The 11,538-nt window shown below is 37.5% G+C and overlaps 1 pseudogene; it reads right to left on the reverse strand.

The window, feature by feature from the left end:
- Positions 1 to 8,725: 8,725 nt before the first annotated feature.
- LOC120593677 (60S ribosomal protein L14-like) lies at positions 8,726 to 9,298 on the reverse strand (annotated as a pseudogene).
- Positions 9,299 to 11,538: the final 2,240 nt, after the last annotated feature.

The raw sequence follows: 11,538 nt of genomic DNA on the forward strand, positions 1-11,538 counted from the left end.
CTTTTCATAACAAATACTAATGAAACATCAAACTAATTCCTAAATACACTGTACTGCAGGTACTGCTTCATTATTCAGTTATATCAAGCAATATGCCAACAGACACCTGAATAACACAATAGCCATTGGACATCATTAACAGACTTTGATGCTATCTTATGAATGCCATGAATAGATTTTATTTAGTATAATATATAAAAGAGTTGCTTTCTTCATTAGAGAGAGAGGTGCTAACATATCTTGATGTATTGTTAAATGCTCTTTGATTTCCTTACCTTCCATTTCCATCTTGTTTCAGTACCTTGGTTTGTGGTCTTAAACCTTACAAACATGGCCATCTTTTCTGGATAGGAATTGAATGAGAGGAAAGTATTGAAAAGGGAGCTGTGGTTTCTTTCCTTAATGTTTTTATGAAATCTCTAAAATTATTTTTTAATTAACACTTTTAGACCACACATGAATATGAAAAATATCTATTTGATTTCTTCCATAGTCAGTAATTTATTTTATGCACTAAAAGTAAAGATGGAATGATTTAATAAAGAATAAATACCTTCATAAAATAACTTTTAACCATTAAACAGAGACTATACTTAAAAATAAATTAATTTCCAGTAGATTAAATTTCCATAAGGCTTCAAAATCCCCAATAATAGCTTTTGAATTTATATTATTCAAATTCAAATTTTCATCCATATGAAACTGTTTCAGTGTTATCATTATGCTTAAAATAAAGATTTATGTTTTTATTTATACATTTAAATACAGGAGAAATATGTGTATATTTAAATAAAAATTTTGTAGAAAGATCCTTTATAAAATAATATTACTATTATGTCTTCTAACGATAACTAAAACTTATTGAGCATTAATGTACCAGTCACTGGACTAAACTCTTTTGTATGTACTTCACATATACTTTGCATAATAGTCTTTTGAAGGAAGCATTATTATCTCCATTTTATAGATGGAGACAAATATCTGAAAAGCTTAATCATTTTCTCAAAGGTCTTTACACTCAGATATAAAGAGAGCTAGGATTCAAGTCCAAATCTGTCTGACTTCAAAGACCCAGATATTAAATTATATTATACTGCCTCAGAAAACATAAGAGAAAGATGTGATGAATTTATCTAAAATTTAAAATTTCTCCATCCCCACAAATATTATTAACGAAATTAAAAGAGAAACTGCAAAATGAAAAAATACATAGAACACTTTGTCAAAGAATTAATGCCTTTAACATATAAAAGGATTCACACAAATCAATTAAAAAAAAGCAAAATAAAAGAACAAAAGAATAAAGCAGGAGGAAGGTAGAAAAAATGGTGTATATGATAGAGTCTCTGTTCATCCCTCTTGTAACCAAATTAAAGCTGTGACAGAAATAAGGAGCAAACAGCAAGAATAATCACCTGGGATCTAGATGAACAAGCCCTACAACTAGGGAGAGAAATAAGAAATCACCCTGCAATGGGAAGAGGTAAAACAGGGTGAGGACACAGTTTACCTGGGCTTGAGCAGCTGAGTGGAACAGAAGCTGCAGTGGTGGCAGCCAGCAGCTGCAGATGCCTCTTAAAAAGACCATGTCCATGAGTGGACTTTTGTGATGACAGACCTCCTCACTCTGAGCACCAGTGCCTGGTTGGCTGTGCAAGGGCACTGGAGACTTACAGGGGACACTGAGTTGTCGGAGCAAGTGCCGGAGGTGAGACTCACTCTGTGCAGAAGTGCCAGCAGTGTCCGTTGTTCCTCTTTTGAGCCTTCCCCACTTCCAGTGTGCTGACAAGGTACTACCATAACTGAGATGTCATCAAACTGGATAACAGAGGTTGCTCTACCTAGACGATTCCCTGAAACTCCACTTTTTCCAACTTGCGGCCCCACGCATGTCACATCCAGTTGTATCCTTGGCGTGTCAGGTGCCCCTTGCTGAGCAATACCTAGACTCACACTGATGGCAGCTGACCATGGTTTCTGGCATGGCCTCTTGAGGCAGCTATAAGCCCGGCATCAGTGGATTGCTTGCTGAATCTTAACAGGGGCACAGCCTGGGTCTGAATTTGGCCTGCAGCTGAACCCCACTCAGGTCTGTCCCACTGGACACCTACTTCATAAAGCCGAACTAATAAGACAGGGAAACTTAAGAGCTTTGCTTAGTACATAGAAACAAACACAGAAAGGCAGCCAAAATGGGAAGACAAAGAAGAAGAAACCATAGGAGAGAACAGAACAGAACAGAGATCCAGAAAAAATCTAACAGATGCAGAGTTCAAAACTCTGGTTATAAAGATGCTCAATGAACTTAGGGGAAGTGTAGATGAACTCAGTGAGAACTTTAACAAAGAGATAAAAAACATAAAAATGGAAATAAAAATTATAAAAGAGAACTAGTCAGAAATGAAGAACACATCATCTGAGATGAAGAGTATATTAGAGGGAATCAAAAGAGTAGAGGAAGAAGAGGATTGAACCATCAATATAGAAAATGGGGAAACCAAGGACACTCAATCAGAACAGTAAGAAAAAAGAAGGCAAGACTATAATAATAATTTAAGGATCCTATGGGACATGAATGTAAAAAATCTGTGTCATAGGGGTACTTGAAGGAAAACAAGAAGGTGAAAAGCTATTTGAAAAAATAATGATGGAAAACTTCACTCTGAAGGAAATAGAAATAAAACATCAGGAAGCTCAGAGAGTCACCAAAACCAGGAATCCAAAGAAGCCCACACCATGACACACTATAATTAAAATGCCAAAGCTTAAATACAAAGAGAGAATCTTAAAAGCATCAAGAGAAAAGCAGTTGGTTACCTAAAGGAAGCACCCACAACACTGGCAGCTGATTTCTCAAAAGAAACTATGCAGGACAGAAGGGCTTGGCGCAAAATATTCGGTGATGAAAATCTTGTATCTACAACCAAGAACTCTTTATCCAGCAAAGCAATCATTTAGAGTCAAAAGACAGATAAAGAGCTTCCCAGACAAAAATAAGCTAAAGGAATTTATCACCACCAAGCCAGTATTACAGGAAATGTTGGAGGGACTTCTTTAAGAAGAAAAGCCATGTATCAAAAACAGGAATAAAGAATGATAATAACTACATTTCTATCAACAACTACCTCTAATGGAAAAGAATTCAGTGCTTCAACCACCAGAATGACTAAATGGATAAGAAAACAAGACATATGCTGCCTACGAGAGATTCACTTCAGATTAAAAGACACAGACAGACTAAAAGAGAGGGATGGAAAAACATATTGCCTTGATGGACCTAGAGGGTATTGCCCTGAATTAAGTAAGTCAGACAGGGAAAGATAAATACTACATGATTTCACATACATGTGAAATCTAAAGAACAAAATAAACAACAGCAACAACAAAAACGGAAACAACTCATAGATACAGAGAATATTTTGAGGGCTACTAGATGAAAGGGGGGTTGTGGGGTGAATGGCAAAAAGGTAAAGAGATTAAGAGGTACAAATGGATAGTTGCAGATTAGACATAGAGATGTAGAGTGTAGCATGGGGAAGATGGCTAATAATGTTGTAATAAATATGTAAGGGGGAAGATGGGTACTAGATTTAGCGGTGTGATCGCTTTGTGAGTTATGTGGATCTCTGATAACTATGCTATACAACAGAAACTGGTATATTATTGCATGCCAACTATAATAAAAAAAAAACCTCATTGAATTGTACAAAGTAAATACAAGCAACTAATTGTCTATTATATTCTATATTTCAATAAAGCCAATAAAAAAAAGAACAATGAAGTTCAAATGGAAGATACTGGTCAAGATGGCAGAGTTGGTAGGTGCTGTGTTTGTCTCCTCATATGACCACATCAAAATTACAACTAAACTACAGAATAGCCATCATTGAATATTGCCTAAAGTTTAGCTGAAAAGAAGTCCTACAACTAAGGATATACAGAAGAAGCCACCTTGAGATTGGTAGGAGGGGTGGAGACAAAGAATGGGTTGGTATCACACTGCATGTGATGGTTAAAAATCAGGAGGAGTATCTCGGCTATGAAGATTCCCTTGGAAGAGCGAGGGGTCCCAACATCACACCAGACTCCCCATCCTAGGGTTCCAGTGCAAGAAGGAGAAGGCCCTACAAAATCTGGATATGAAATCAGCTGAGACTGTGGCTGAGTTAGACAGAGAGTTACGGAAGTCCCAGGTGTCCCTCTTAATGGGCCAGTGCATGGACTTACCTGCTGATGGACTCACTCTGAGCTCCAGCACTGGGGCAGGAGCTCAAAAGGCTCCCAGGACATATGGGGAGGAACCGAGTTGTCTGGTTTCAGGGCAAGTGCTGGAGGAGCAGCTTTCTCCCAGACAATGGTGCTGTTCCTTTGTTGAGCCACCCCCCACCAGCAGTCACCATACCTTAGTCTCCATCAAACTCTCTAACAAAGTCACCCCACCCTGGTAATTCCCTGAGACACCACTCCTCCCACATTGTGGGCCCACCCAAGCTGCGTCCAGTGGATTTTCCATATAAATGGCCTGATGTGGCGCATGCTGTGAACTTTCCTAAAATTTCTCAAAGGTTCACAAAATCTACACAAGCAGCATCTGGCCTTGGCATGCCCCTACCTCTTGCTGAGCAACCCCAAACCCAGCACTAGCAGCAGTTGGCCTTAGTCTGTGGTTTGGTCTCTCAAGGCACTTCCAAGTCCAGCATCAGTGGCGGCAATCTTTAGATTGCTTGGTGGCTCATGCCAGGTGGCCCTGGGCGGAGCATAGGCTGCAGCTAAACTTGGCCTGCAGCAGGTCTTCTACCAGGAGGCACCAGTGTGCACAACTGGTAGCTGGCTTCAGTCTAAGCTGGAGCACCACCCGGGGTCACATCTGAGGACAACACACCCAAAGGGCAGACAGGATAGGTGCCAGAGCCCTGCTAAAATGAATCCTGCTCTGTAGGGTCAGCCGCTGAACAACAACTCCTCTACTGGTCATGGCCAGTCCTTACAACTAATCAGGCCAAGGGTCAATCCCTCCCATTGATGAGAAAACAGCAACCAAGGCTCAACTACAACAGGAGGGCACACACGACACATACAAGGGACATACCTGGAACACCTGGCTCAGGTGACCAGGGAAGACATTGACACTGGGACACATAGCACACCTACTATATAAGGCCACTCTACTAAAACCAGGAGATATAGTAGCCTACCTAATACATAGAAACAAGCACAAATAGGGAGCCAAAATGGGAAGACAGAGAAACATGTCCAAAAGAACCAAACAAAGCTCTAAACAAAGAACTAAACAAAATGGAGACAAGCAATCTACCAGATGTAGAGTTCAAAATACTGCTTATAAGGATGGTCAATGAACTTAAAGGAAGGATGGATGAACTCAGTGAGAACTTAAAAAAAAGGGATAGAAAACATAAAAATGAAGATAGAAAACAAAAGGAAATTAGTCAGAAATGGAGAATACAATAACTGAAATAAAGAATCCCTTAGGAAGAATCATCAGCAGATTAGATAAAGTAGAGGATCAAATCTGCGATTTAGAAAATAAGGTAGCAGAAAACACCCAATCAGAACAGCAACAAGAAGAAAGAATTCAAAAAAATTATAATAGTTTAAGGGGACTCTAGGACAATATCAAGCATACCAACATTCACATCAAAGCAATACCAGAAAGAGAAGAGAGATAGCAAGAAATTGAAAACCTATTTCAAGAAATAATGCCAGAAATCTCCCTAACCTGGCAAAGAAAATAGACATACAAGCCAAGAAAGTGCAGAGTCCCAACAAGGTGAACCCAAACAGGCCCACACCAAGACACATCATATTTAAAATGCCAAAGGTTAAAGACAGAGAGAATCTTAAAAGCATCAAGAAAAAAGCAATTAGTTACCTAGAAGGGAGCCCCCAAAAGATTGTCAGCAGATTTCCAACTTTGCAGGCCAGAAGGGATTGGCAGGAAATATTCAAAGTGATGAAAAGCAAGGATTTACAACCAAGATTCCTCTACTCAGCAAAGCTATCATTTAGAATTAAAACAGATAAAGATTTTCCCAGACAAAATAAAGCTAAAGGAGTTCATCACCACCAAGCCTGTATTACAGGAAATGTTAGACTTCTTTAAGAAGAAGAAAGAAAAAGAAAAAAAAAGATAAAAAATTATAAATAATAAAATGCAATAACTTTATCTATCAACAATTACTTTAAATGTACGTGGATTAAATGCTCCAGTCAAAAGATAGAGTGGCTTAATGGATAAGAAAACAAGCCCCTTCCACTTGCTGCCTACAAGAGACTCAGTTCAAATAGAAAGACACACATAAAGTAAAAGTAAAGGAATGAAAAAAAGATGTTGCATGAAAATGGAAACAAACAAAAATAACTTGTGTAACAATACATATATCAGACAAAATGGACTTTAAAACAAAGGCTATAACAAGATACAAAGAAGGACCCAGTAATCTCACTTCAGGTTATTATCTGAAGAAAACCAAAACACTACTTTGAAGTGACATGAGAATTCATATGTTCACTGCAGCATTATTTATAATAACCAAGATACTGAGGCTACCTGGGTGTTCATCGATAGATAAATGGATAAAGAAGAGGTGGTACGTATATACTAGAATATTACTCAGCCGTAAAAAAGAATGGAATTTTGCCATCTGCAACAATGTGGATGGACCTGGAGGGTATTGTGCTGAGTGGAGTATGTCAAACAGAGAAACATAAATGTCATATGTGGTATCTAGGGAACAGGATAAACAACAGAAAAAAGCTCATAGATACAGAGAGCATTTTGGTGGTTATCAGATTGGGGAGCGGGGAGTGGGTGAAAGGGGAGGGGATTAAGAAGTACAAATTGGTAGTTACAAATAGTCATGGGGATGTAGAGTATAGTATGGGGAATATAGTCAGTAGTGTTGTAATAACTATGTATGGCGTCAGATGGGTACTAGATTTATCTGGATGATCACTTCATAAGTTACATAAAATGTCTAATCACTGTGTTGTACACCTGAAACTAATATAATATTGTATGTCAACTATAATTTAAAAAAAAAGTTCCAAATTACTTCCACCTTCTTCATTATCTTTAGGAAGAGATGCAGCCCAAGTGTATTAGTGCAGTGATGGGAGGTAGTAAGGTTCAGTTTTATTTATTTTGTACTTTTTCTTATTTTTTAAATAATGCTCAGTTTTAAAGAACAGTTTTCCTTTTCCTGAGAAGGTGAAAATATGGCTACTTTGGAGTCGCCCATCAAGTTTTCTACATATCCATTTGGATGAAAACAGACAACCAACTGGAATACAGTGGAAGAAAAAGAAGGGAAAAACTGGGAGACCCCTGAGTTATTTCTGTCTTTGCTAAAGGAACCAACAACCCAAACAAAGAGGTTGTCTTTAGAAATGACATATGGCTAGGTAGATTTTGAAAAATTAAAAATGAAAAGGGTGTCCACTGTTTCTAGCTTATTAAGACATAAAAGTGAGAACCAATTTGCAAAGATGTGGGAAGTAGCAGAATGAATAGTGAAGGCTAATTAGGTATGTTTGCCCAGGGCAATTCATTAAAAAGCACCTGACTACAGTACCAAAACCCCTATAATTTCCACTGTTTCCCACTATTACCACTTTATCAGCTTCAGAGGGAAAGTCAGTTTATTCTTCACAAAGGCCCACTCCTGAAATAGATTTGTTCCCAAAACCCTTTTCTTCCTTGCAGAAACACTGAGATTATTAAATTGCTTTTGGATGGGAGTGTAAGGCAATCTCTCCATAGCACTGAGGCAGGAGATTAAAGATTAGCATTGTACTTCTGTTTCTGACACTTCTCTGCCTTCATTTTTCTTCTAATCAACAACATACCATTACAGATGAGGGAAAAAAAAAAAACATGTGCTCATTCTCTGTGTGCATTTAAAATGTGGATTCAGCAAGTTTGTTTCTTTTCTTTGTTTTGACAATGGGGAAGGGAAGACTGCTTTGATCATTGAAAATTATGACTATAAATAATACGTATTCAAATATTGGCTCAAGATTAAAAACAGTAATTGGTTTTGAGTTGTTTTTAGAATCTTTCACTTCTAAAGCCCCTTTTCTTCTTTGGCTGTATTAGATGCTGATTAAGTTAAATTTCCACATTGTGTTTATGTAGCAGAAGTGTATTTGAAAACCAACTGCTGTACTGTATTTCAGGTAAATATTTTATGTTTTAGGTTTTTTTTTTCTTTTTTAAGTTAAATTTATTGGGGTGATATTGGTTAATAAAATTATATAGGTTTCAAGTGTACTATTCTATAGTACATTAACTGTATATTGTATTGTGTGTTCGCCACCCAAATTCAAATCTCCTTCTGTCACCATTTATTTGACCCTTTTATCCTTTTCTATTTTCTCCCTTCCCCCTTTCCCTATGGTAATCACTATAATGTTGTCTGTGTCTATGAGGTTTTGTTCATTTATTTGTCTTGTCTGTTACTTTCATTTTTATTTACAAATATAAGTGAAATCATATGGTTCTTGACTTTTTCTGATTTATTTCACTTAGCACGATAATCTCAAGATCCATCCATGTTGTCATAAATGGCAGTATTTCATCTTTTATTTCTTTCTTTTTAAAAATATTTTCCAACATGCCAAAAAAAAAAAAACACCTTTATTACTTTTATAATAGCCTCTTGTATTCTTATGTTTTCTTGCCAGATGTCTTTAGAGCAAGTGTTTTCTAGCCTGGAGTTTTCTGACTCTTCTGAGCTTTTGGAGGTGCTGCCTTTTGGCCTGCATCTTTCTGGGCAGGAACCTTCTGAGTTGGAGCTTTCTTGCCTGAAGCAGTCATATTTTTTTTTTCTGGAATCTTTGCAGCAACTGTTGCAGTTGTACCTTTAGCAGCAGGTGCTTTTTTTGGGAGCTGCCTTTTGAAGCTTCCTAAATGTAAGCTTGATTATTCAGTTCCTCATTTCTTTGCCTTCATGACTTTGTAATAATCAAATTCTGTCATCTTGGATTTCTTTTCTCTGGCTTCAATCTCCTTGGCCTATCTCATGACTGCCCATTTTATATTGATATCTGCCTTCTGCCATGCTTATTGGACATAATTTTAATGGAGAATGTGTGGGAACTTGAGAATGAAGTCAGTGAGCTCCATACTTGAGAGCAAGGTCCATCAACCAAAGCCCTGTTCTGATTAATAACATCCACAATCGTGACCAGCTTCCCAGCATGAGGCCCAAAGGAGATATGGGATACCTGACCAATCCATGAAGTGCCTGAATACCATGTTGGTGGCATTTGGCAAGAAGGAAACTCATCTTTTATTTTATGGCTGAATAATATTCCACTGTATACAAGCACCACCTCTTCTTTATCCAATTATCTATGGAAGGACACTTGGATTGTTTCCATGTCTTGGCCACCATGAATGAACACCGGGATGCATATATGTTTACAGATAAATGTTTTCAGACTTTTTAGATAGATACCCAACAGAGGGATTGCTGGGTCATATGGTATTTCTATTTTTACTTTTTTGAGTAACCTCTATACTGTTTTCAGTAGTGGCTCTACCAATTTACATTCCCACCAGCAGTATATAAGGGTTCTTTTTTCCCTACAACCTCTCCAACACTTGTTATTACTTGTCTTGTTGATAATAACAAATGTAGGGTGGCATCTCATTGTAGTTTTGGTTTGCATTTCCCTAATAGCCAGTGAAGTTGAACATCTTTTCACGTATTTGTTGGCTGTTTGTTTATCTTAGGAAAAGTGTCTGTTCAGATCCTCTGCCCATTTTGTAATTGCATCGTTTGACTTTTTGTCGATAAGTTCTTATATATTTTGGATATTAGCTCCTTATCAGAGGTTGTTTGCAAATATCTTCTTCTACTTGGTTGGTTGCCTCTATGTTTTTTGATGGTTTCTTTTATTGTAAAGAAGGTTTCATGTCTTTTTTGTATCATGCAAGTAATGCATACTTACATAGTTTTACTGTATACAGAGAAAGTTTACATAAGGAAAAGAATTAAAATCCTATAAACAGACCACTCAGAAATGCTGCTAGCATCTATATACATACAGTTTGTAAATATGTGTATATGCAAATCTTATATATGCATGTATATAAATTTTACTTATATATTTTTCATTATATTGAATATACAGTTTTGAATTTTCTTTTTATTAAATAAGCTATCAGCCTGTGAATTAGATGATGCTTAATTTGGTGTATCTGTTGTGTTCACAGTGAGATATATTATTTTTCTTATTGGTGCTTTGTTTAGGGATCTTTTGTAATCCAGTTTTTTATTTTTTTACTCTGGCTTCATAGTGTGTGGGGACACTTGCTCTCTTGTATGTATGAGCAAGTATCTTTCATTTGCTACGCTTTCCAGGAAAAATGACAAACTTTATTCTGTGGTTACAGCTTTAACTCCAAGATGGACATATATTTGGCCATACACTTCAATGCTTGTAGACAGACTTCTAACATGTATTAATCTCATGTCATGTGCTGAATGTGATGCTAATTATTTTAGAGCTTCTTGTGGATGTAGAAAGACACCAGTCCTTAAATGACCAGCAATTCATAAGACAACCCCTGAGGAAAGAATGGGTTCAGGTGGAGCCTGGCACTGGTTGGTTTTTGGAGGAGGTGAATGGAGTGGACTGGCCAAACTCTAGGTTTCATCCCTAGAACAAGAAATGCTATACTTACCTACACAGAGTCTTTACAAATGTAAGGAATGACAAACAGCTTAGCTTGGCAACAGTAGAGATGCCACAGAGGGGTGAACAGACTGGAGACTGATTCGTTTCGAAGGCCTGGACATACGGCAGACAAGCTTGCACTTGACAACACAGATGGGAAAGATCCCAAGTAGGTTGCTCAGTAGGAGAGTAACATAAAGATGAAGATTTTCAAAGCAGATTATTTTATTGCCTGTGTGTATCTGCAGCTCCTATTATCTAGTGTGATCATTCTAAGGGCATGCCTGCTAGGCTTCTGCCCCATCGCAGCTTGGCCATTGAAGTTATGTGCAGCCTGTGCAGCTAGTATCACATCCTGTCCCACTGGGAGGCTTTCAGGTAGGACAATTCCAGACCCTTGAAATAATTACTTCCCATTGCTCTCTGTGTACACAACCCAAAGGAGCAATTTATTGGAATTGTGAGTAATGCCAGGAGACAGCCAACAGAAAGTATTAAACTAAATGGACTGCAGGAGAGGGTGAAGGGACTATTTTCCAACTATAAACCAAACTTGAGAGGGAGTACTTGTCTTCCTTTTCTCTGCTCTCTAAATTAGCATCAATTTTTACCACACAAAATGCATGCTCTTGCTCTCAAACATTGCTGGCAGGGATGCTAAATGGTACCTATGAGGGAGAATTTGGTCATTTCTAACAAAATTACATATGCATTTACCCTTTGAATTACTAATCCCACTTCTATGAAACTATCCCAAAGGTAAAATAATAAAAACTATAGGAAGACATATATGCAAGGTTATTAATTACAACATATTGCAGAAAAAGATTGGAA

Source organism: Pteropus medius, unplaced genomic scaffold (genome assembly GCF_902729225.1).
Source record: "Pteropus medius unplaced genomic scaffold, Ma_sr-lr_union100, whole genome shotgun sequence".
Classification (NCBI taxonomy): Eukaryota; Metazoa; Chordata; class Mammalia; order Chiroptera; family Pteropodidae; genus Pteropus; species Pteropus medius.